The 24,471-nt window shown below is 43.4% G+C and overlaps 1 long non-coding RNA gene and 1 pseudogene across 1 annotated transcript; one reads left to right on the top strand and one right to left on the bottom strand.

The window, feature by feature from the left end:
• Positions 1–11,081: 11,081 nt before the first annotated feature.
• LOC120546691 lies at positions 11,082–15,700 on the bottom strand. Its single transcript, XR_005636918.1, has 3 exons — positions 15,641–15,700; positions 11,706–11,765; positions 11,082–11,136 (listed from the first exon to the last, which is right to left on the bottom strand). It is a non-coding gene; the product is annotated as an uncharacterized LOC120546691 (long non-coding RNA).
• Positions 15,701–21,231: 5,531 nt separating this feature from the next.
• Positions 21,232–24,471, top strand: part of LOC120546464 — a 275,615-nt pseudogene continuing 272,375 nt past the window's right edge.

The following is a 24,471-nucleotide window of genomic DNA, read 5'->3' as shown; positions in this document are numbered from 1 at the left end:
GTGGTCGTAGTAGTTCTGACCTATATTTAGGTCTGTAGTGGTGGAGCCCTCTAGTGGCCGTAGTAGTTCTGACCTATATTTAGGTCTGTAGTGGTGGAGCCCTCTAGTGGTCGTAGTGGTTCTGACCTATATTTAGGTCTGTAGTGGTGGAGCCCTCTAGTGGCCGTAGTAGTTCTGACCTATATTTAGGTCTGTAGTGGTGGAGCCCTCTAGTGGCCGTAGTAGTTCTGACCTATATTTAGGTCTGTAGTGGTGGAGCCCTCTAGTGGTCGTAGTAGTTCTGACCTATATTTAGGTCTGTAGTGGTGGAGCCCTCTAGTGGTCGTAGTAGTTCTGACCTATATTTAGGTCAGTAGTGGTGGAGCCCTCTAGTGGTCGTAGTAGTTCTGACCTATATTTAGGTCAGTAGTGGTGGAGCCCTCTAGTGGCCGTAGTAGTTCTGACCTATATTTAGGTCAGTAGTGGTGGAGCCCTCTAGTGGTCGTAGTAGTTCTGACCTATATTTAGGTCTGTAGTGGTGGAGCCCTCTAGTGGTAGTAGTAGTTCTGACCTATATTTAGGTCTGTAGTGGTGGACCCTCCTGTAATTGTAGTAGTTCGGACCTATATTTAGGTCTGTAGTGGTGGCGCCCTCTAGTGGTCGTAGTAGTTCTGACCTATTATTTAGGTCTGTGGTGGTGGCGCCCTCTAGTGGTCAGTAGAGTAGTTCTGACCTATATTTAGGTCTGTGGTGGTGGAGCCCTCTAGTGGTTGTAGTTAGTATTCTGACCTATATTTAGGTCTATAGTGGTGGAGCCCCTCTAATGGCCGAAGTAGTTCTGACCTATATTTAGGTCTGTAGTGGTGGAGCCCTCTAGTGGCCGTAGTAGTTCTGACACATATATTTAGGTCTGTAGTGGTGGAGCCCTCTAGTGGTCGTAAGTAGTTCTGACCTATATTTAGGTTAGTAGTGGTGGCGCCCCTTGTGGTCGTAGTAGTTCTGACCTATATTTAGGTCTGTAGTGGTGGAGCCCCTCTAGTGGTCGTAGTAGTTGTGACCTATATTTAGGTTAGTAGTGGTGCCCTTTAGTGGTCGTGGCAGTAGTTCTGACCTATATTTAGGTCTGTAGTGGTGGAGCCCTCTAGTGGCTGTTAGTAGTTCTGACCTATATTTAGGTCTGTACTGGTAGCCCCTCTAGTGGCCGTAGTAGTTCTGACCTATATTTAGGTTCGTAGTGGTGGCGCCCTCTAGTGCGGTGAGTAGTTCTGACCTATATTTAGGTCTGTAGTGTTGGAGCCCTCTATTGGTCGTAGAGTAGTTCTGACCTATATTTAGGTCAGTAGTGGTGGAGCCCCCTCTAGTGGCCGTAGTAGTTCTGACCTATATTTAGGTCTGTAGTGGTGGAGCCCTCTAGTGGCGGTAGGTAGTTCTGACCTATATTTAGGTCTGTAGGTGGAGCCCCTCTATTGGTCGAGGTAGTTCTGGCCTCATATTTAGGTCTGTAGTGGTGGAGCCCTCTAGTGGCCGTAGTAGTTTTGACCTATATTTAGGTTAGTAGTGATGGAGCCCTCTAGTGGTCGTGAGAGTTCTGACCTATATTTAGGTCTGTAGTGGTGGAGCCCTCTAGTGGCGTAGTAGTTCTGACCTATATTTAGGTCTGTAGTGGTGGAGCCCTCTAGTGGCGTAGTAGTTCTGACCTATATTTAGGTCTGTAGTGGTGTAGCCCTCTAGTGGTCATAGTAGTTCAAGTCAAGTGGGTTTTATTATCATTTCAACCATATACACTGTATATAGTGGTGTTACACATTTAAAATATATAAAAACAACATTTTATAAAAACGACATTTGAGACATTTAGTGCACAAACATTATAGACTTTACATAAAGTGCAATTACTACTTAAAATAGACCATTTTAGACAGATGAGGGACAGGACAGACAACAGAAGACAGGGCAGAAGTAGACTTGGATGTACAAACTCGATTCCAAAAAAGTTGGGACACTGTACAATTGTGAATAAAAACAGAATGCAATGATGTGGAAGTGTTAAACTTCAATATTTTATTCAGAATACACCATAGATGACATATCAAATGTTTAAACTGAGAAAATGTATCACTTTAAGGGGAAAATAAGTTGATTTTAAATTTCATGGTATCAACACATCTCAAAAAAGTTGGGACAAGGCCATGTTTACCACTGTGTGGCATCCCTCTTCTTTTTATAACAGACTGCAAACGTCTGGGGACTGAGGAGACATAGTCAAGTCAAGGAGTCTTTATTATCCCAGAGGGGCAATTCGCGTTTTGCAGCAAAAAACAAAAAAGTAAATACACAGAAGTCTACATCTCACATTGAATTATTAACAAAACCTATAGCAGCAGGAACAAAAGAGTTTTTGTGTCTGTTTTGTGTCAGAATCTGCGGCCAGATGGCAACAACATGAAGTAGCTGATCAAGGGGTGGCTTATATCAGCCAGGACTGACTGGGCCTTCTTCCTTGCTCAAGTTTATGAATAGGAATGTTGTCCCATTCTTGTCTAATACAGGCTTCTAGTTGCTCAACTGTCTTAGGTCTTCTTTGGCGCACCTTCCTCTTTATGATGCGCCAAATGTTTTCTATAGGTGAAAGATCTGGACTGCAGGCTGGCCATTTCAGTACCCGGATCCTTCTCCTATGCAGCCATGTTATTGTGATTGACGCAGTATGTGGTCTGGCATTGTCATGTTGGAAAATGCAAGGTCTTCCCTGAAAGAGATGACGTCTGGATGGGAGCATATGTTGTTCTAGAACTTGGATATAACTGTCAGCATTGATGGTGCCTTTCCAGATGTGTAGGCTGCCCATGCCACACGCACTCATGCAACCCCATACCATCAGAGATGCAGGCTTCTGATTTGAGCGCTGATAACAACTTCGGTTGTCCTTGTCCTCTTTAGTCCGGATGACATGGCGTTCCCAGTTTTCCAAAATGAACTTCACATTTTGATTTGTCTGACCACAGAACACTTTTCCACTTTGCCACAGTCCATTTTAAATGATCCTTGGCCCAGAGAAAACGCCTGCGCTTCTGGATCCTGTTTAGATACGGGCTTCTTTTTGACCTATAGAGTTTTAGCCGCAACGGCGAATGGCACGTGGATTGTATTCACCGACAATGTTTTCTGGAAGAATTCCTGATGTAGGGGAGCGCGGGCACAAAGTAACGCAGGGTTAAATGTAACACGGTTTTTTAGGTGGTTCCACAGGGTAGAACTGGATGTGCTTCAGGGCCTGTAATCACATCGCCATTAGACGTATTCCAGCCAATTTGGAATTCTGTTTACTTCTGCTGTCTCCGAGAGAGAAGAAATTGTGTTTTGGCGTCATAAAAGTTTTTTTTGGTCAGAAGTATTTTTCGATTTCTAAAGAGTGTGTGAAAGTCAGTGTATCTAATGTTATATTGCCTTGATCACCGGCCCTCTTGGCTAAAACATCGTACCATTATAAAAGATGTGACCATCTCTTAGCGAAGCGCTAGCCGGTCCTGAAGTAAAAGCGTCACCAGCGGGGCTAGTTGTAACGTGCTGTTACAACTAAGCCGCACCTATAATTATATGCCATTTCTAATTCACAGTCTTTAATTTGCGATTAATGTTTCAAAACCAATATTTTGAAAGTATTTTAGTACCGCGTGAACAACTATGTATTGCATTTCTTTTGTCCACAGAATGAGAATTTTTTTATTATTATTTTTTACATTACTTTTTTTTTTTTTATTATTTTTTAATAGATCCATAAATTAAACTATTATATTATGCAGAGTTTAGTAAAAACGTGTTTTATACAGTTTTATTACGTGTATAGCACAATGCTATTGAATTATTTGTGTTAAATCCAACTTTTTAACGAAAGTGTTACAACTAACCCTCTATCTGTTACAACTAACCCCGCATATGGGGCAGGTTGTAACATTTCACCTATTGCCACTCGGGGAAATTGTTCAAGAACGGTAGGTCCTACAAACAAACTTTCAGTGCACCTTTGTAGCAGAGATATGTATGTTGCTTGTATAAAAATATGAGCAGTAAAACTCAAATGGTTTGAGAAATATTTAGCCAAAACCAAAAGTGTTACTTTGTGCCCCGGGGCCCCCTATGTATGTGATGCAGTGCCGGCCTGAGGGCCCGAAGATCACGGGCATCCAGTATGGTTTTCCGGCCTTGACCCTTACCGCACAGAGATTGTTCCAGATTCTCTGAATCTTTGGATGATATTATGCACTGTAGATGATAATAACTTCAAACTCTTTGCAATTTTTCTCTGAGAAACTCCCTTTCTTATATTGCTCCACTATTTTTCGCGCAGCATTGGGGAATTGGTGATCCTCTGCCCATCTCTGCCCATCTAGACACTGCCACTCTGAGAGGCTCTTTTATAAACCCAATCATATATCCAATTGACATAATGAGTTGCAAATTGGTCCTTCAGCTGTTCCTTATCTGTACATTTAACTTTTCCAGCCTCTTATTGCTACCTATCCCAACGTTTTTGGAATGTGTAGCTCTCATGACATCCAAAATGAGCCAATATTTGGCATGACATTACAAAATGTCTCACTTTCAACATTCAATGTGTTTATCTATATTCTATTGTGAATTAAATATAAGTTTATGAGATTTGTAAATTATTCCATTCCTTTTTACTCACAATTTGTACAGTGTCCCAAACTTTTGGAATCGGGTTTGTAGAATATATAGAATTTAGCAGCATAAAAAAGGTGCAGGAGTGCATTTCAGTTCATTCAAGTTTTGCGCGCCAGGTGGTAACCTTCAGGAAGTGACGTGAAGGGAAGTATGGAGGAAATATTTATTCATAATTCAAATTGAAAGTCCAAAGAGAAATTGAAAGTCTAAAGAGAAAATGAAGCGAGATCAAATGCCGTTTGTGTTTAGCCTACATCGTCAATTTCTATCATGTAGCCTGGTGGCGAAGCTGCAGACAGATGCTCAACAGTGTGCTCCCCAGCAGTCAGCTTCCCCTGCACCCCTTTCGCTTCAGACCCTCCCACCAGCCGTTAGGCAACGCCCCTCATTTACATTGACATGTGTCAAGTCCAAATGAAAATCCATGTTAAATTGAAATTGAAAAGCCAAATATTAAACCCAAATGGAATTTAAAAAAGTAATAATATTTTTAATTTGATCTCGCTCCTTTTCTCTTTGGACTTTCAATTTCTTTTGGACTTTCAATTTGAATTATGAATAAATATTTCCTCCATAGGGAAGAACCCAAACCTCCATCTTTTTATCAACTTAACTCAGTAGTTTTGGTGACCAAACCTAACCAAACTGGGACCGTTTCACAACGTTAACCATGGGGTTAAAACTGTGGGAACCCCCCATATCCTCGGAGGGTTTGGAGGACTGATTGGGAACTCACCCGGCCCACGTCTTTCTCTGGAGTGACGGCGTTGGTGATGAGTTGCGTGTCGATGCGGTTCACCGAGTCCAGAGGGAGCTGGACGATCAGACCATGGACGGACACGTTGGCGTTGGCAGACCGGATGTTCTGCAGAATCTGCAGGAGACAGGAAGCTGTCACAGCTGCTCCTGTCCATTAACATCAACGGGTCTGTATGATATGAATGCACCTGAACACACCTCCCTGTAAGACTAGCACACCGAGAATGCACCTGAACACACCTCCCTGTAAGACCAGAATGCCCAGAATGCGCCTGAACACACCTCCCTGTAAGACCAGCACACCCAGAATGCACCTGAACACACCTCCCTGTAACACCGACAGCGCCCAGAATGCGCCTGAACACACCTCCCTGTAAGACCCCGCGCCCAGAATGCGCCTGAACACACCTCCCTGTAAGACCAGCACACCCAGATCGCAACTGAACACACCTCCCTGTACAAAACAGTCTCACTCCCTACTTGTCAAATGTATGACGCTGGTCAAGGACCCTGCGGTCAAGTTTCAACGAAATAGGGGTACCCTTAAAGTCATTTTTCGGAGGGGGTCCGGCCGTCCGCCAGATAAACATTGCATGTTATTCCCTCACCGTCGGATATCGACGAAAGAAAAACACACCCCCACGCCCCTTAACTCCGGAAATCTGGGACAGTTATTGGTATTTTTAGCCCAATAACCGCTGTTTTAATCAACATTATTCCGAGATATTATCATGGTTTGTATGTATTTCTTTTAATGTTATTATTTCGGTCTATTTCGGCCAGGAAGCTGGGTTGCTTTTTTGTTGATTTATATTTTTAAACTATAACGTCAAATCTATCATATCATATCATCTATATTTATTTAGATGTTATCATGGTATTCATTTCTTTACTTTAATAATATTATTTCGGTCTTATTACCGTGAAATATTACAGTATATGCTGTAATACAGAACATAACGCTATGATCCGAGCTGGAACGCATTCAAAGCCGATAGGCCTATCCCCTAATGCAACGGCCATTCATTTCAAAGAATCGGGCAGCGATCAGCTGGTCTTTAACGCCAGGATCGCTTCAATATACATATATACAGTCAGTGGTCAGTATCACTTCAATATACATATATACAGTCAGTGGTCAGTATCACTTCAATATACATATATACAGTCCTGTGATTGTGTCACCAGCAACAACACATTGCTCAGTTTTGTTCCAGTAAGTTATGAACCATAATAACGTTTAAAACGAATCCGCGGAAAACTCCGAAGTGACGTGAAGTACGTCCAGCTCAGCGGATACGAAGATACAAATATATAATATTCCGTAATATTGATGTTTTTTCTAACGTTGTATTTGAGGAGTTAAACAATAAAGATAGTTATAATATTAAAATACAGTTTCATGTATTTGTCAACGTTTAAACGAATCCGCGAGAAGTGACGTGGAAATTCCACATCTCGTCTGTGAAAGAATGTTCCACGTTATATGCGTAAGAATTACACAATAAAATACTAATAATGAAAACATTGTGTTTTATATTTAGCACTTTGATTTGCCTCAACCTACAGTTGAGTGTTTAGAACTACAGCCTAATGGCTTGTTTGACTAATTTGCATTTGTTTTGAATTGTACTGTTGTGAAAAACAATAAACTATATACAAAGAGAAGCATTTTTTATTTTATTTTCCATGCATAGTTATTTAAAAACGCAATTTTCTAATTTTGCAGTTGATTAATATTAATAGCAAAGACTAAAGGGTAAAAAAATGAGTATATTTATGTGTGGGACTTAGTTTGATTTAAAATCACACTGCATTATTAGTTGTTTTAAATAAATTACTTTTTTGAAATATCAATTTATTTTAGGCCTAACATATTAATTATTATATTCAGAAGATGATCCTCAAATCAATCACCGTGGTTACAGCTTGTAGCCATCCTAACCTTTGTAGCCTTTACTGAGACTACCTTTTCAAAATTAAGAAGGGACTAGTTTTAGGAAGCATTTTCAGGAAATTAAAAGGATAAGCAGATTGTTGCCGAGGTTTTTTTCACAGATTAAGATGTATATAGCTTTGTTTGGGTATGTGTACATATACAACATGTGTTTTGGCATTTTGGCACACCTTATACCTCAGCCCTACTGCACAAAGACAAAACTCACATCTCATTCAACCATTTCACAAGCTGAGAAAAGGGTCATGACATGGGTCAGAGCAGTGGTTCCCAACCTTTTTTCCTTGGTGCCCCCCTTACTCATGTCTAAGAAAAGCTGACCCCCTTGAAACTGAAGTTGAGGTAACTCTCGAGATAGAGCTGGGTCAGAGGATATCAGAGGTCGTAAATGATGAACCAATCCATCGGCTCTGCTCCTATAGGCCCAATGGTGTTCATATGGACAACATGCACCTTTGGCTGGAAGGCCCGTGTTGAAAGTGTGTCTTATCATTTAGAGGAGACACCCACGGTGAATCAGATGGTTTATGTTATACAAGGCTGCATTACAGAGCATTTTATTATGACTGTCATGAAGGTTGTGTAGAGCAATAGAAACCAGTCTCTCCAGGCAAGCACACAGAATATGGTCTGCTCTATCTTCCAGCCAAGCCAGATCCGGCAGGGGAGAGTTCTAAGCCCGAAAAAGCTACCTCTCCTTATGACCTGTCTCTCTTAGTTACCTGTTATAGTTACGCTGTTATAGTCCTAGACTGCCGGGGGACTTCCTTCCTTTGACACACTGAGCTGCTCTCTCTTCTCCCTTTCTATTACTGTTTCTAATTACTGTTACTATTACTATTACTATTTGTGTGCAGCCCGTCCCAGAAATGCTTGTTACTAATCCTAGCTTCTGGGGAGTTTACTCCCCGAGTCGCTTTTTTTTTCCCCAAGCGTACATTTCTCTCAGAAACGTTTGCACCAAGACCCTGGTTGCAGCGTCGCCGTGGTCCTGCTGCACTCCCTGCTGAGCTCAGCGATGCCCTGCAATGTCATGCTGCGTCCTGCTGAACCCTGCAGCTTCCCGCTACATCCAGTCACTGTTCCATTATTAATGTGACTACTATCGCCACTGTTCATCACACCCCCAACCGCTCGTCAGACACCGCCTACCAAGAGCCTGGGTCTGTCCGAGGTTTTCTTCCCAAGAGGGAGTTTTTCCCTCGCCACTGTCGCACTGCTTGCTCTTGAGGGAATTACTGGAATTGTTGGAATTGTTGGGGCTTTGTAAAATATAGAGTGTGGTCTAGACCTACTCTATCTGTAAAGTGTCTCGAGATAACTTATGTTATGATTTGATACTATAAATAAAATTGAATTGAATTGAATTGAATTGAATCTTTATTCTCCATGCCAAGTATGAGCTCTTATCCTCTGGCAGAAGATATGGGTAAACTTAACTTTTCTAAACTATAGGCCTAATTTGGACCTACCTCAATTAAAACTTTAAATAATGTTGCTTGAGATTGAGGGTGGTGCAATAGCTTCATGATATGAAGCATGGTTGTGTTGCTCTTGTCACTGTTTGTGAAAGATGAGCAATAGATTGTTGCTGTGTGATGTGCTTCAGTCTAGCCTATATCACTTTGTTCATGTTGTTTTTTATTGTAAGTATGTCAGCTGTATGATAAAACAATATGTCAAGTGTTATTTGTGAAGCATTTGAACTCAAGGCAAATATCCCTCTCGGGACAATAAAGTATCTCCTGCTAAGTGGTCTCCATGATGTGTAAAAATTAAAACGTTGTCGTAGGACTATAGCAAACACATCGTTGGAAAGGTCTCAACCTGGAGAGGAACATATGTCAGTCTGAAGAGGATACATTACTCCTGCTTTGAAATATTGACCTCTGAACCTTGAACCCAGTCCATGTAGGAAGGCTTGTCATTTAGCAACAGAAGGTGCTACACACATAAAACCTCAGCTATCATGTAGATATGGTCACCAAAGTTTACCTACTGTAAGCACTGTCAAATATGGTAATAAGCTATTTTCACCTATTTAACGATTTTATTTTAAAAATCTGATGACACCAGTGTGTTCTCCATACCAAAATACCCCCAGGGAGTATCCAAAATTATACACTGCCAACTTCTACTTATGAGAAATATACCAATATACTTTTAAAACTACAACTCCCATAAGAAACGCCACAGAAGCGGTTACAAAGCTTGAGCACTTGTAGTTCTTCCGGTGGGTGGGGGGGACTCTTGGCTCCTGTTTCTGCTGTCTGCCGTAAGATGGCTTGATTCCATTTCAGATTGAGGCCGTCCGCGCGGCCGAACACACAATACATGAGACAAATACATGAAACTGTATTTTATTATTATAACTATCTTTATTGTTTAACTCCTCAAATACAACGTTAGAAAAAACATCAATATTACGAATATTATATATTTGTATCTTCGTATCCGCTGAGCGGACGCATTCGCTACGTCACTTCGAGTTTTCCGCGGATTCGTTTAAACGTTATTATGGTTCATAACTTACTGGAACAAAACTGAGCAACGTGTTGTTGCTGGTGACACAATCACTGACTGTATATATGTATATTGAAGTGATACTGACCACAGACTGTATATATGTATATCGAGGCGATCCTGGCGTTAAAGACCAGCTGATCGCTGCCCGATTCTTTGTGAAATGAATGGCCGCGATTGCATTGGGGGATAGGCCTATCGGCTTTGAATGCGTCCAGCTCGGATCATAGCGTTATGTTCTGTATTACAGCATATAGGCCTACTGTAATATTTCACCGGTAATAAGACCGAAATAATATTATAAAAGTAAAGAAATGAATACCATGATAACATCTAAATAAATGTTGATAGATTTGGCGTTATAGTTTGAAAAATATAAATCAACAAAAAGCAACCCAGCTTCCCTGGCCGAAATAGACCGAAATAATAACATTAAAAGAAAAATACATATAAACCATGATAATATCTCGTGAATAATGTTGATTAAAACAGCGGTTATTGGGCTAAAAATACCAATAACTGTCCCAGATTTCGAAGTTAAGGGCGGGGGCATGTTTTTTCTTTCGGTCGATATCCCGGAAAAAATGACTTTAAGGGGTACCCCTATTTCGTTGAAACTTGACGCCAGGGTCCTTGACCATGCGTCATACATTTGACGCAGTAGGGAGTGAGACTGTGTTGCCCTGTAAGACCAGCACGCCCAGAATGCACTTGAACACAGCTCGCTGTAAGACCAGCACGCCCAGAATGCACTTGAACACACCTCCCTGTAAGACCAGCACTCCCAGAATGCACCTGAACACACCTCCCTGTAAGACCAGCACGCCCATGGGCCACAGATTGGTGCAGTTGCATTTGTTATTTAAACAATGTGGGAGCTGGACAGTCTTAAACTAGCAAAGAGACTTGGGTCGGGCTTTGCGCTGCGCCGGGTGCAGGATAGGGCCCCTAGGGTGAAAGTCTTTTGTTTTTCCCTGGACATGAACTCTGTGTTTTATGAACCAAACATCCCCCCCCACGGCCTCCTCCCTACATGGCCCCCAGTGCTCTTATACAGCAGCAGTCCATATGGTGCATACAGGAGAAATACTTGGAATACATACAGATTACAAATCTTAACTTTTCATAGCTTTACGTATGAATGCTTGGTGAGAACAGGCTGACCGGTCAGTTTCTCTCACGTCTTGTGTCGCCGTGTTCGGCAGCCGCACGTGTCTCGCATCGATTCCGATCTGCACACGAGAAACTGAACGTGTTATTAAAGCTGCACCGGTCAACAAGTATACACCCAATCACCTATCTATCTATCTATCTATCTATCTATCTATCTATCTATCTATCTATCTATCTATCTATCTATCTATCTATCTATCTATCTATCTATCTATCTATCTATCTATCTATCTATCTATCTATCTATCTATCTATCTATCTCCCTCTGTCTCTCTCTATCTCTGTCTGTCTGTCTTTCTGTCTGTCTGTCTGTCTGTCTGTCTGTCTCTCTGTGTCTCTCTCTCTCTCTAAGAGCTCTATTTCCTGTCTGGTTTTAGAGAGAGATGTTAGAGAGACCTCTGCTGGACTAAGTAAGGTATTACGTGCTGTTAATTGAAATGTGTTTAAAATTTAAAATTCTGTAGAATTCTGCGGCCACAGATTTAGATGTTGGCCTGGATATTACCTAACAATATCATATACTTTACTATCTATTAACTGTAAATACTGACTGTAAAGGAAGGGTTACACAGCTGGTTAGAGTGTAAACATGAAGATACATTGAGGAATATTAAGGTTAGTTTCTGACCTCGGCTGCAGCCTTCAGTTTGGAGCTGATGTACAGATTAGAGTCGTCTCTGTCGCCCACCTGAAACACACACTCACACCTTTAGATCACCCGCGTACTTAGTCTCTTATAGCCAGACCTTCCTCCACAGAGCTACGGAGGACGGTCTGGCTGGCTAGAAGTTCGTCTGGTGGACAGAACGTGTAACAACAACAACATGCTTATAGTGGCATTGACGATGCAGAATCCTGAGTAGTGTAGTACATATTTATAACAGGCTGCATTTGAGCATCCATCCATCCATCCATCTTCGGTCCGCTTATCCGGTGTCGGGTGGCGGGGGAGCAGCTCCAGCGGGGACCCCAAACTTCCCTTTCCCGAGCAACATTAACCAGCTCCGACTGGGGGATCCCGGGCGTTCCCAGGGCAGGTTGGAGATATAATCCCTCCACCTAGTCCTGGGTCTTCCCCGAGGCCTCCTCCCAGCTGGACGTGCCTGGAACACCTCCCTAGGGGAGGCGCCCAGATGCCCGAACCACCTCAACTGGCTCCTTTCGACACCAAAAGGCAGCGGCCTCTTCGAGCTCCTCACGGATGACTGAGCTTCTCACCCTATCTCTAAGGGGAAACGCCAGCCACCCTCCTGAGGAAACCCATTTCGCCGCTTGCACCCTGGATCTCGTTCTTTCGGTCATGACCCAGCCTTCATGACCATAGGTGAGGTTAGGAGAAAACTGACCGGTAGATCGAGAGCTTTGCCTTCTGGCTCAGCTCTCTTTTCGGTCAGCAAACGGTTGCGATAGATGGAATGTAATACCGCACCCGGCTCGCCGATTCTCCGACCAATCTCCCCGCCCATTGTCCCCTCACTCGCAAACAAACCCCCAAGGTACTTGAACTCCTTCACTTGGGGTAAGGACTCATTCCCTACCTGGAGAAGGCATTCCATCGGTTTCCTGCTGAGAACCATGGCCTCCGATTTAGAGGTGCTGATCCTCATCCCAACCGCTTCACACTTGGCTGCGAACCCGATCCAGTGAGTGCTGAAGGTCGCAGGCCGATGATGCTATCAGGACCACATCATCTGCAAAAAGCAGCGATGAGATCCCCAGCCCACCGAACTGCAACCCCTCCCCACCCGATTCGCCTACCGTATCCTGTCCATAAATATTACAAACAGGATTGGTGACAAAGCGCAGCCCCTGGCAGAGGCCAACCCTCACCTGAAACGAAGTCCGACTTACTGCCGAGAACCCGGACACAGCTCTCACTTTGGTCGCACAGAGATTGGATGGCCCTGGTGAGAGAACCCCTCACCCCATACTCCCCGAGCACCTCCCACAGTATCTCCCGGGGGACCCGGTCATACGCCTTCTCCAAATCCACAAAACACATGTAGACCGGTTGGGCGCACTCCCAGGCCCCTCCAGGATCCTTGCGAGTGAAGAGCTGGTCCGTTGTTCCACGCACCAGGACGGAATCCGCATTGTTCCTCCTCAACCTGAGGTTCGACTATCGGCCGAACCCTCCTTTCCAGCACCTTGGAGTAGACTTTACCAGGGGAGGCTGAGAAGTGTGATACCCCTGTAATTGGCACACACCCTCTGGTCCCCCTTTTTAAAAAAGGGGGGAACCACCACCCCAGTCTGCCACTCCTTTGGCACTGTTCCAGACTTCCACGCAATGTTGAAGAGACGTGTCAACCAGGACAGCCCCTCCACACCCAGAGCCTTGAGCATTTCTGGACCGGATCTCATCAATCCCCGGGGCTTTGCCACTGTGGAGTTGTTTGACTACATCAGTGACTTCCGCCCGGAAATCGATAATCCCCGTCATCCTCCAGCTCTGCCTCTAACATAGAGGGCGTATTAGTCGGTTCAGGAGTTCCTCAAAATGCTCCTTCCACCGCCCTATTACCTCCTCAGTTGAGGTCAACAGTGTCCCATCCTTACTGTACACAGCTTGGATGATTCCCCGCTTCCCCCTCCTGAGGTGGCGAACAGTTTTCCAGAAGCACTTTGGTGCCGACCGAAATCCCTTCTCCATGTCTTCTCCAAACTTCTCCCACACCCGCTGCTTTGCCTCTTTCACGGCAGAGGCTGCAGCCCCTTCGGGCCCCCGGTACCCACCGCCTCGCACTCCGAGTCTTCTGGGATAACATATCCCGGAAAGACTCCTTCTTCAGTCGGACGGCTTCCCTGACCACCGGTCGTCCAACGGTGTCGTAGGTTACCGCCCCTTGAGGCACCTAAGACCCTAAGACCACAGCTCCTCGCCGCAGCTTCAGCAATGGAAACTTTGGAACATTGTCCACTCTGGTTCAATGCCCCCAGCCTCCACAGGGATGCACGAAAAGCTCCGGCGCGGTGCGAGTTGAAAGTCCGTTGGACAAGGGCCTCCTCCAGACGTTCCCAATTTACCCGCACACACACGTTTGGGCTTACCAGGTCTGTCCAGAGTCTTCCCCACCCCTGACCCAACTCACCACCAGATGGTGATCGGTTGACAGCTCTGCCCCCTCTTCACCCCGAAGTGTCAAAACATACGGCCTCAGATCAGATGAAACGATTATAAAATCGATCATTGACCTTCGCCTACGGGTGCTCTGGTACCAGGTACACTTATGAGCATCCCTATCAGAACAACTGGTGTTCGTTATAGACAATCCATGACTAGCACAGAAGTCCAACAACAAACAACCACTCTGGTTTAGATCAGGGAGGCCGTTCCTCCCAATCACGCCTCTCAAGTGTCTTCCATCATTGCCCGATGTGTTGAAGTCCCCAGCAGAACAATGGAGTCCCCACTGGTGCCCCATGCAGGACTCCTCTTGGTGAATGCACAAACAACAGTCAGAAAGTTGCCCTTTTTTCCCACAACCCGCACAGCGTAGGGGCAAACCCTCTCGTCCACCGGGTAAACTCCAACTGAGCGGCGCTCAGCCGGGGCCTTTTTAGTCCTCCACACCGCCCGGCGCGCACCCTGAGCAACTCGAGAAGAAAAGAGTCCAACCCCTATCCAGGGAGTACAGTTCCAGAACCGAGACTGTGCGTAGAGGTAAGCCCCACACAGATCCAACCGGTAGCGCTCCACCTCCCGCACCAGTTCCGGCTCCTTCCCCACAGAGAGGTGACGTTCCACGTCCCCAGAGCCAGCGTCTGTTGCTCCCCGGTCTGGTCCGTCGGGGCCCCTGACCTTCACTGCCACCCATGTGGCAGCGCACCCGACCCCAGCGGTTCCTCCCACAGGTGGTGGGCCCATGGGCTGGAGAGATGGAGCGAGCCGCGTAGCTTGTTTGGGCTGTGCCCGGCCGGGCTCCGTGGCAAACCCGCATGACGCTTACATACATTCAAATCGTTTATTAGAATATTTTTAAAAATAATAAATGAAATTTGAATGGTATTTTAGAGGAAGATTGACAGCTCCAGTGTGAAAGCCTCTTTTGTTTCATTCTGAAGAGATTTTGTTTCTAATAATCAGAATTTAGTTTTCTACAAGTTTTTCATATATGTGCAGCTCTAGAGAGTCCCAGTGGTTTTCCTCTCGTTAGACACTGAGACCCTGCAGGACTGCTGATGTCTCAACTCTGCAGGTTCACTTCAGTTTCAGGTTTTGATATCAGAGTGTTTGTGAGGAGGATAAGCAGCTGCAGTAAACACAGACACTTCACACAGAGTCCTGAGCTGCCCCTCTGTCCGGAACCAGGACAACCCCATCTCACTCCAACTCATCAGTGTCTTACAGTGTCAAATACCCACCAAAAACTGCGTCTGAGTTTTTTCATTCATGTTGAACGGTGGTAGTGTGTTGAAACTGCAGGTTGCTGCCGGGGGACAAAAACACACAGCGGCCTGCAGCAAAAAGTTGAGACGACTCAACTTTTATAATTTAGATCATCTTTTATGCATCCTTAATTAACCTGTTTAGAGATTTAACGGTGTTCAAAATAGTCTGACCTGCAGAACCAGCAGACCAGGTCTGAACCCTGAGAACTGACTCCTCATCTTCTCCACCTCCCTGCAGCCGCCTCCTCACCAACCTGCACACACACACACACACACAACACACACACACACACAGACAGACCCCCCCCCCCCCCCCCCCCCCCCCCCCCCCCCCCCCACACACACACACACAAAACAGACACACACACACACACACACACACACAAACACAAACACAACAAAAACCACAAACAAACACACACACAACAGTATAAGTATTGTATTACTTTTTCAAAATAGTTAAATAATAGTCTGATTTCTTTGCTTCCAAAATACTGTGACTATTTTCTGAGAATATTGGGCTCACGGAGCCAGGATCAGTCCGGACCAACAGGGAGGTGGACTCACGGACGTGTCCTGCAGACCACAGTTGTGATGGATCGTCTTCTTCCCGCAACCAGAGACAACGGAGAGGGAGCACCAGGGCAGCCAAGGATAACATGACTGAGAGAGAGAGAGACAGAGAGAGATAAAGAGAAAAAGAGAGAGAGAGAACAGATAGAGAAAAATCTATTGAATGAAAAATCTATTAATGATTACCAATTGAGCAGAGAGTTCAGAGTGCACTGATGGTTTACAACCAGTTATGAATGTTAGTGCATCCACTAACCCCAGAGAACTAGCACAGGCATTCATATAAACAATGGCAGCTCTCTGCAGATGTACCATGTGACTGTATATGTAGCTCCCAACCAGTCAGTCAGACCATACCTCTGTCATTAAATAAAGTAAGAAGCAGTCAGGAACCCAAACTACACCAGAAATGCTTCAGAAACCTGCAACAATGACATTGATATAATGATATTATATAGTCTATGTATATATTATAAAACAAGGTGATAAAGCATTGTTCCACAGTTGAGACAGGGAAGAAAGCCTGTTGACATGTGAAGTGATTTAAATCCCTGTAAATAAGTTTTTCTTGTGTTAATGCTGCATGTCAGCACTCGTCTCTACATGATGTTTAAATAAAGTTTCTATGGAGGAAACATGACAGAGACGCAGTTTGCTCTTTAACATGTTAATGATTAAAATCAGCAGCCTGAAAGTTTCCCATGATGCATCTGTGCAGCTGCAGACACATTGAGAAGTGTTTAATAATCTCAGATTGTGGCAGAAAAACAGAGAAAGAAACAACAGCAACTCACCTGAGAGACCAGCAGACAGCTGCTGACACGCTGCTGCTGAGTCTGAGTGTGTGTGCGTGTGTGTGTGTGTGTGTGTGTGTGTGTGTGTGTGTGTGTGTGTGTGTGTGTGTGTGTGTTCCTGTGGTTATTTCTGAAGTATGGAAGCGTCTTTAGTGACAAAAATATTGACAGAAAATTTAAATATTGCTTTAAATAATGCTGTGAGTGTGATTTAGCTTTAGTTTGTTCTTCTGTTAGTTGTGAGAGTGAGTTACAAAATATTGGCCTTCAAGTAAACATACCCCCTGTTGCACAGTCCAACAAACAACTATCAGCCATTGATGTCTTGCAAACGAAAAAGATAGCAGCTCACAGAGTACATGTGGAAAGGGCAATAGCCAAAATAAAGAAATTTAAAATTGTATCAGGGAGAGTACCCAACATCAGACTAGGCAATATAAACCAAATTTGGTTTATTGTGAGCATGCCTTTTCCATTTTCCAGCCCCACATACTTAAAGAAGTCCCCTAAACTGATGGGAAACAACAACAGTACATGTTTGATTGATTGGTTGACTTATTGATTGATTGATTGCTTGCACTGTGATCTGTATATTCTTGCCTCCAGTTTAAGCCTGTCACCTTCTGAATGTATTGTAAAGTTTTGAATATACCCCTCTATAGTATAATTTAGTCCCTTTTGATTGCTTCTGGATGAAATTAAATCCTTTTTGCCCAAAATGTCTCCAAAGCCTGCTTTGATATTCTGTCAGCTGTCATTTCCATATGTTTTTCTAATCAAGTCTGTTTTGTTTGTCTGAGTTTTTCATGGTAACGGTGGGGGCGGGCGTAGCTTACAGGCAGATTGGCACCGGCACTAAGAGTACCCAAGCCTAACAAGCCAATAACTTGAGACAGGTAAGGGGGAGGAACAAGGAAATTATAACACAAACACTTCTAAGAGGCTGATGTCTACCTCCTGTTGGACAGGTTTTGATGTGACGTTTTTAGACTTTGACTGAAGTCTTGAGGGTGTGCCGTGTCCTCGGATCAGACGCACACAGAGACCAATGGACGGACGAGGAAGAAAAGAGCAGCTTTATCTCTGCCAGTGTTTCCTCGACAAATGAAGTTGGAAAGTCTCTAAATCAACATGAAGTGAGTTCAGCAGGTGAGGATCCTAGCAGAGGAATCTGTTAATGTCTGATAATCAGCTTTGATCACATTGTGCTGTGTCTCTGTTTAACAGGACAGTAGAAAGGTTTCTTTATGCTGATTGGCTGATTCTAAATATCTATTTTAAATATTCTGTAGAATTTCTCTCTGGGTTAAAGACCAATGATTTTAGAAAGTTTTACATGTCAAGTTTTTGTGTTTCTTAAGTACTACCAACAGCAGTTTGTTAGTAATCTCACGTAGTAATAAGTTCACATCAGTGAAAAATGTTGAGACATGTCTGAACTGGTCTGACAGCTTGGCTCAACTTGGCTCAGGTTCCTTTGTTTTTAAACCCTTAATACTCTGAAGTTAAGTGTATGGATGAAGTGTTCAGTGCTCAAATACAACCATCTTCAAACACTAATGGTATGTGTCCACTGCCAAGGGTCATTTCTATGCTTTCTATTCATTGTCTATGTGAACAGCCATGCAATGTATTCTGGTAGTGTTGCTGCACACATTGAAACCTGTGACCATTGGGAGACTATACAGCGATTTGGTTTATGCATCGTTAGCCAAACAAATGGAGGCAGCATGAGTGCTGCACCCATTGGTTTAATTTTCTTGCATGAAATACATGAAAAATGCATGTAAACTTCTGGTTGGGTAGAGCTAATGAAGGAAAATTGAAAATATCTCCAAAATTATAAGAGCAATGTGGGTACTAAATGTCGTGGAATATTGGAGCAACTATGTCCAACTTAATGGCCTTGAAAACATTAGGGGCACTATGGAGTTTGCTTAAACTGCATTAACCAAATCACTTCATAGTCTTGCAATTCTAACAGATTTAGATTTGTGGTGGCTGTGGCTCAGTGGTAGAGCAGTTGCTTGCAGTCCCATGTCAAAATGTCCTTGGGCAAGAACTGAAGACACTGAACCCTGAGTCGCGCCAAATCAAAATAATTACTAGTTTACTAGAGGCTAAACATCCCAAATGGCAAAAGTATTGGCGGGTGGGCGATTGGGCGCGGGAGGTCTCCTTTCCATGCAACTTCACTGCCCTAACCCCTTAGACTACCAAAGACACATTGGCCCTTATTTATCAACCTAACGTAGAAACCAGCGCAGATATGAGCGCGAGAAATCGCTTTCCCGAAAGGCTTCACGTGGGATTCATGAAACGTTCATATCACACCAATTAGAGCGAAGAATGGTCGTACATTGATAAATGCAGCGGCTGGAAACTATCGTAATTTAAATAACACGCCCAATACATTCGTTCTTTGAGGCCTCGCCCTACAATTTACTACATGGCGAGACGTAATCCGGCTGAGAAGCAGCACTTTTCAGAGATGGAAATTGAAACCCTGATATCTCCGGTTCATTTGCACTAACGTGTGTACTATTTGGCAGCCTGAAAACTGTTATTACAGGCTGTAGAAAGAATGCGATTGAAAGAGATCACTTATGCGGTGAACAGTGCTGCCGTAGTAAATCGGACTCCAGCTGAAGTTTAGCCTATTAAATTTATACATCCTTGACACATTTTCTATAGTCCTAATAGTAATATACAGGCTTATATTGTAATCTCTAGGGCCTACATGTAGGTGTAGCCTACTTATTAAATAATACAGTAGCAGAGTTTATGCAGTGTCTTTTATTTTACTCGTTTTTTTTTCATGAGTTTGAATGAGACAACAGCTGAGGGAGAGCGCGCGTCCTCCGCACGTGCTGGACTGTCTCCTGACAGCAGAAGGACTGGAAAAATAACTTGGTCAATGGCAGAAATAAATCGTTCACTTGAAAGAGAAACAAAAACCTGAAGAATAAATAAAAATGTTGTGCATCGTCATGTTTCCTGTATTGAATATCATTGCCAAACATAACATAGGCTATACCTTTTAAAAGCGAGGAATAATAATATCCTGTCTCCTTCGTATAGCCCCCACCTGGGGCTGTTCTGGACACTGCTCTCTGGGCATCGGGTCATCTGGCTTCATCACTACATTTATGGCACCGTGTTTTCCTGTGCGATGTTGTGCAGAACCCCCAGGCTAAAACAATGTTGCAGACCGGCTCATAGAGGTCTTCTAAAAGAGCCAGATCTGCCATTGCTGATAAGTGATCAACTGATGACTTCTCCTTCTCCTGTTAAACTGATTATATGCTGCACCGCAATGCCACACTGACTCGAAAACTTGCGTACACGAAGTTCAGACCAGACGCAGATTTGATCGCAGCCTACGCTCACATCCAAATTGATAAATGCCAAGCTTTGTGTAGGAATCGGCGCATCGCGTCATACGCCTGTTTTTGGTCGTACGCACGTTTCATAAATGAGGGCCATTGGGAGGTGTTTCAGTCACTTGTGAACATGAGTAAAACTGTATTGGTTTGGACATGCTAGCATTTAGCATGGCTGCACAGGAAGGTAGGCCATCTGGGAACACTTTTGTCATTTGGGAAGGAAAATTTGGAAAAGTTAACCCCCTATTAAAAGCAGGCCAAATGTCCTGGGTTGGACTTAAATCTATTAAAAAAACCTACCCACCTTTCTTGCCATAAGTTCAGTATTTTAGCCTTTCATAGATCCACACTAGAAAAGGCTGCTCCGCCCTCCACTTTTTTCTTTTTCGGCCTTTTTTATTATAAATTTTTTCCTTTTTCTCGCGCCCCCTTGGCAACACACTTTATTATATTATATTATATGCTTTATAAAGCATTATTCTAACTAGGTGATATGCATTCGTTTAGTCCAATTTAGTAAACATTTTAGAATCTTGTAAAAGTTTAAAGGCAGAAGAAGTGAGAGGGAGGGGGTACCTGTTTATAATAAAATCCTTGAGACTGCAGATAAAAAAAATTTGCAATTATCAAAGGCTTGCATCATGTGGATGCACTGACAGCGCTATCATTATTTAGAATTCCTCAACTCATCCAAATACGTTTTCACATTAAACCGATGCAGAGTTTATTAATCTTAACTCTTGGTTCATTTGTCTATGCTCTAATATTTGTCTGTACATTCATTTCCACATCAACATTTTTCTGCCTTAACTTTAAACAAATAAAAAATCATCATAACTCAACAAAACTGTCCTGTCTGTATTTTATAACCCAAATAAATGCTATACGGTGATGATTTTCTCTTGAATGTTTGCAGCAACAAAGATGGCGACAAAGTTTCTCTTAGGAACTTTAGAAGATTTGGGAGCCGAAGACTTTAAACGCTTCAAGTGGCTCCTGCAGCAGGGGGGCCTAGAAGACTTCCCAGCAATCCCAAAAAGTCGACTGGAGAATGCAGACCGGATGGAGACAGTGGATCAGATGTTCCTGACCTACAGTATAAACACTTTTAAAGTGACCAGGATAGTTTTAATCGAGATGAATCAGAATGATCTAGTTCTAGATCTAGAGAAATTACCAAAGACCACCACAGAACCTGCAGGTAAACCATGATCATTATGGATTTTAAAAATGATCTATCAAAGATCATACTTATCTATCATGAAGATTTCAACAAACATTAGCTGTGTAGCTAATATGTCCCTCTTAAATATAGACATATGTGTGTTTCACCTTGGCTTATAGAACAAGCCCCAAAACAAACATCCACATCATTTTACAATAGTTAACCTATTCAGGACCTAGTGTCTAATGGGCTGAATAGATTTCATGAATACTCACATTCAGTGGAACAACCCCTTATTGATTTCATTGTTTTATTCATTCAGAGATTATTGCTGCATGCCAGCAAAAGTAAAATCCAACTCACAAGCAAAGTTCCGCGTGTGTTTGAGGGGATTGCCAAAGCAGGAAACAAAACCGGTCTGAATCAGATGTTCACAGAGATCTACATCACAAAGGGATGGACTGCAGAGGTCCATTATGAACATGAGATCAGACAGATTGAAACAGCATCCTGGAAACCAGACAGACCAGAAACAACAATCAGACATGAAGACATCTTTAAATCCCCACCTGGAAGTGATGAACCAATCAGAACAGTGCTGACAATGGGAGTGGCTGGCATCGGAAAACAGTCTTAACACAGAAGTTCACTCTGGACTGGGCTGAAGGCAAAGCCAACCAGGACATCCAGTTCACATTTCCATTCACCTTCAGAGAGCTGAATGTGCTGAAAGAGAGAAAGTACAGCTTGGTGGAACTTGTTCATCTCTTCTTTAGTGAAACCAAAGAAGCAGGAATCTGCAGGTTTGAAGAGTTCCAGGTTGTCTTCATCTTTGATGGTCTGGATGAGTGTCAACTTCCTCTGGACTTCCACAACACTAAAATCCTGACTGATGTTACAGAGTCCACCTCAGTGGGTGTGCTGCTGACAAACCTCATCGGGGGGAAATTGCTTCCCTCTGCTCGCCTCTGGATAACCACACGACCTGCAGCAGCCAATCAGATCCCTCCTGAGTGTGTTGACATGGTGACAGAGGTCAGAGGGTTCACTGACCCACAGAAGGAGGAGTACTTCAGGAAGAGATTCAGAGATGAGGAGCGAGCCAGCAGAATCATGTCCCACATCAAGACATCCCGAAGCCTCCACATTATGTGTCACATCCCGGTCTTCTGCTGGATCACTGCTACAGTTCTGGAGGATATGTTGAAGACCAGAGAGGTAGGAAAGCTGCCAAAGACCCTGACTGAGATGTACATCCGCTTCCTAGTGGTTCAGTCCAAACGGAAGAGTGTCAAATATGATGGAGGAGCTGAGACAGATTCACCCTGGAGTCCAGAGAGCAGGAAGATGATAGAGTCTCTGGGAAAATTGGCTTTTAGAGCAGCTGCAGAAAGGCAACATGATCTTCTATGACTCAGACCTGACAGAGTGTGGCATTGATATCACAGCAGCCTCAGTGTACTCAGGAGTGTTCACACAGATCTTTAAAGAGGAGAGAGGACTGTACCAGGACAACGTGTTCAGCTTCGTCCATCTGAGTGTTCAGGAGTTTCTGGCTGCTCTTCATGTCCATCTGACATTCACCCACTCTGGAGTCAACCTGTTGGCAGAAGCAAAATGGTGGTCTAATCCATTTAAAGACAGATCTACACTGACATATCTCTACCAGAGTGCTGTGGACAAGGCGCTTACAGAGTCCAAATGGACATCTGGACTTGCTCCTCCGCTTCCTCCTGGGTCTTTCACTGCAGACCAATCAGAAGCTCTTACGAGGACTGCTGACACAGACAGGAAGTAGCTCAGAGACCAATCAGGAAACAGTTGAGTACATCAAGAAGAAGATCAGGAAGAACTCCTCTGCAGAGAGAAGCATCAATCTGTTCCACTGTCTGAATGAACTGAATGATGGTTCTCTAGTAGAGGAGATCCAACAGTACCTGGGATCAGGACGTCTTTCTGCAGATAAACTGTCTCCTGCTCAGTGGTCAGCTCTGGTCTTCATCTTACTGTCATCAGAAGAAGATCTGGATGAGTTTTACCTGACGATAAACAGGCGCTTCAGAAGAGGCTCTTCTGAGGCTGCTGCCAGTGGTCAAAGCCTCTAACAAAGCCCTGTAAGTGGAAACATTAACACTGTCAAATATGCTAAATGTTATACATAACAAAAACATTTTTTGTTAGAGTGGTTTTTATTTTCATGAAATTGAAAATTAAAAATCTCTTCTATTTATCAGATTTTGTGTAAAATCAGATTCACTTTTAAGACTAGTGGTTTCTAATATTTACATCTCTGTTAAAGGGTAACTTTGGGTGCTTTTCAACCTGGACTCTATTTTCCAATGTTTTTGTGTCTAAGTGACTGATAGGAACAACAATCTTTGACATTTGTCAAGTATTAAGCAAGATCACTGCAGTCAGCATTCAGCGAAACAAGCTACAATTTAAGTTATTGGGCAGTTGTGCACCTTCAATTTACGTACACTAAAGTGTCCGACAACATTATGGTAGAAAGGATCCCTACAGAGATAGACCTTTCTGTTAAAGATTAAGATCCTTTTTAAACATTACAACATCGGCAAAATTACGTTCGGCTAAACCCACCAGAGTCCATATAAATACAAAATAATTTTAGCATCGTAAAATACACTCTTTTTCAAAGTCAACAGAAAAAAATGAAGCTATGAAAAGCCGTATTGGTTTGTCTTTCTACTTTTCCAACAATCACAAAAATAGTTTTGGTTAAAATGAAAACATAGCTTACTGATTGACAGGTGGAAATATGTTGGCTCTATACACGCTAAAAGTATAGTTTTTTAAATGGAGCCTGGTGGGTTTAATGCTAGTGGAGACAGAGCAGAGCTGTTTCTGGTTAAACAAAAAGGTCTTAAAGAGGTTTTAAAAGGTCTATCTCTGTGGGGATCCTTTTCACAATGTTGCCAGACACTTAGAATAATAATCTGAGTCTGTCAGCGGCAACAACAGAACATTTAGTGGACAACATTGACCATGCACATTTCAGATGAACAGCTCAAGTTGTGGCTGCTGGTTAGAGCGTTCATATTTAATACTGGACCAATTTCCAAG

The sequence above is a fragment of the Perca fluviatilis genome, chromosome 18 (assembly GCF_010015445.1).
Source record: "Perca fluviatilis chromosome 18, GENO_Pfluv_1.0, whole genome shotgun sequence".
NCBI lineage: Eukaryota > Metazoa > Chordata > Actinopteri > Perciformes > Percidae > Perca > Perca fluviatilis.
Note: the sequence above shows the minus strand (reverse complement) of the source record. Positions and strands in the feature narration are given on the sequence as shown.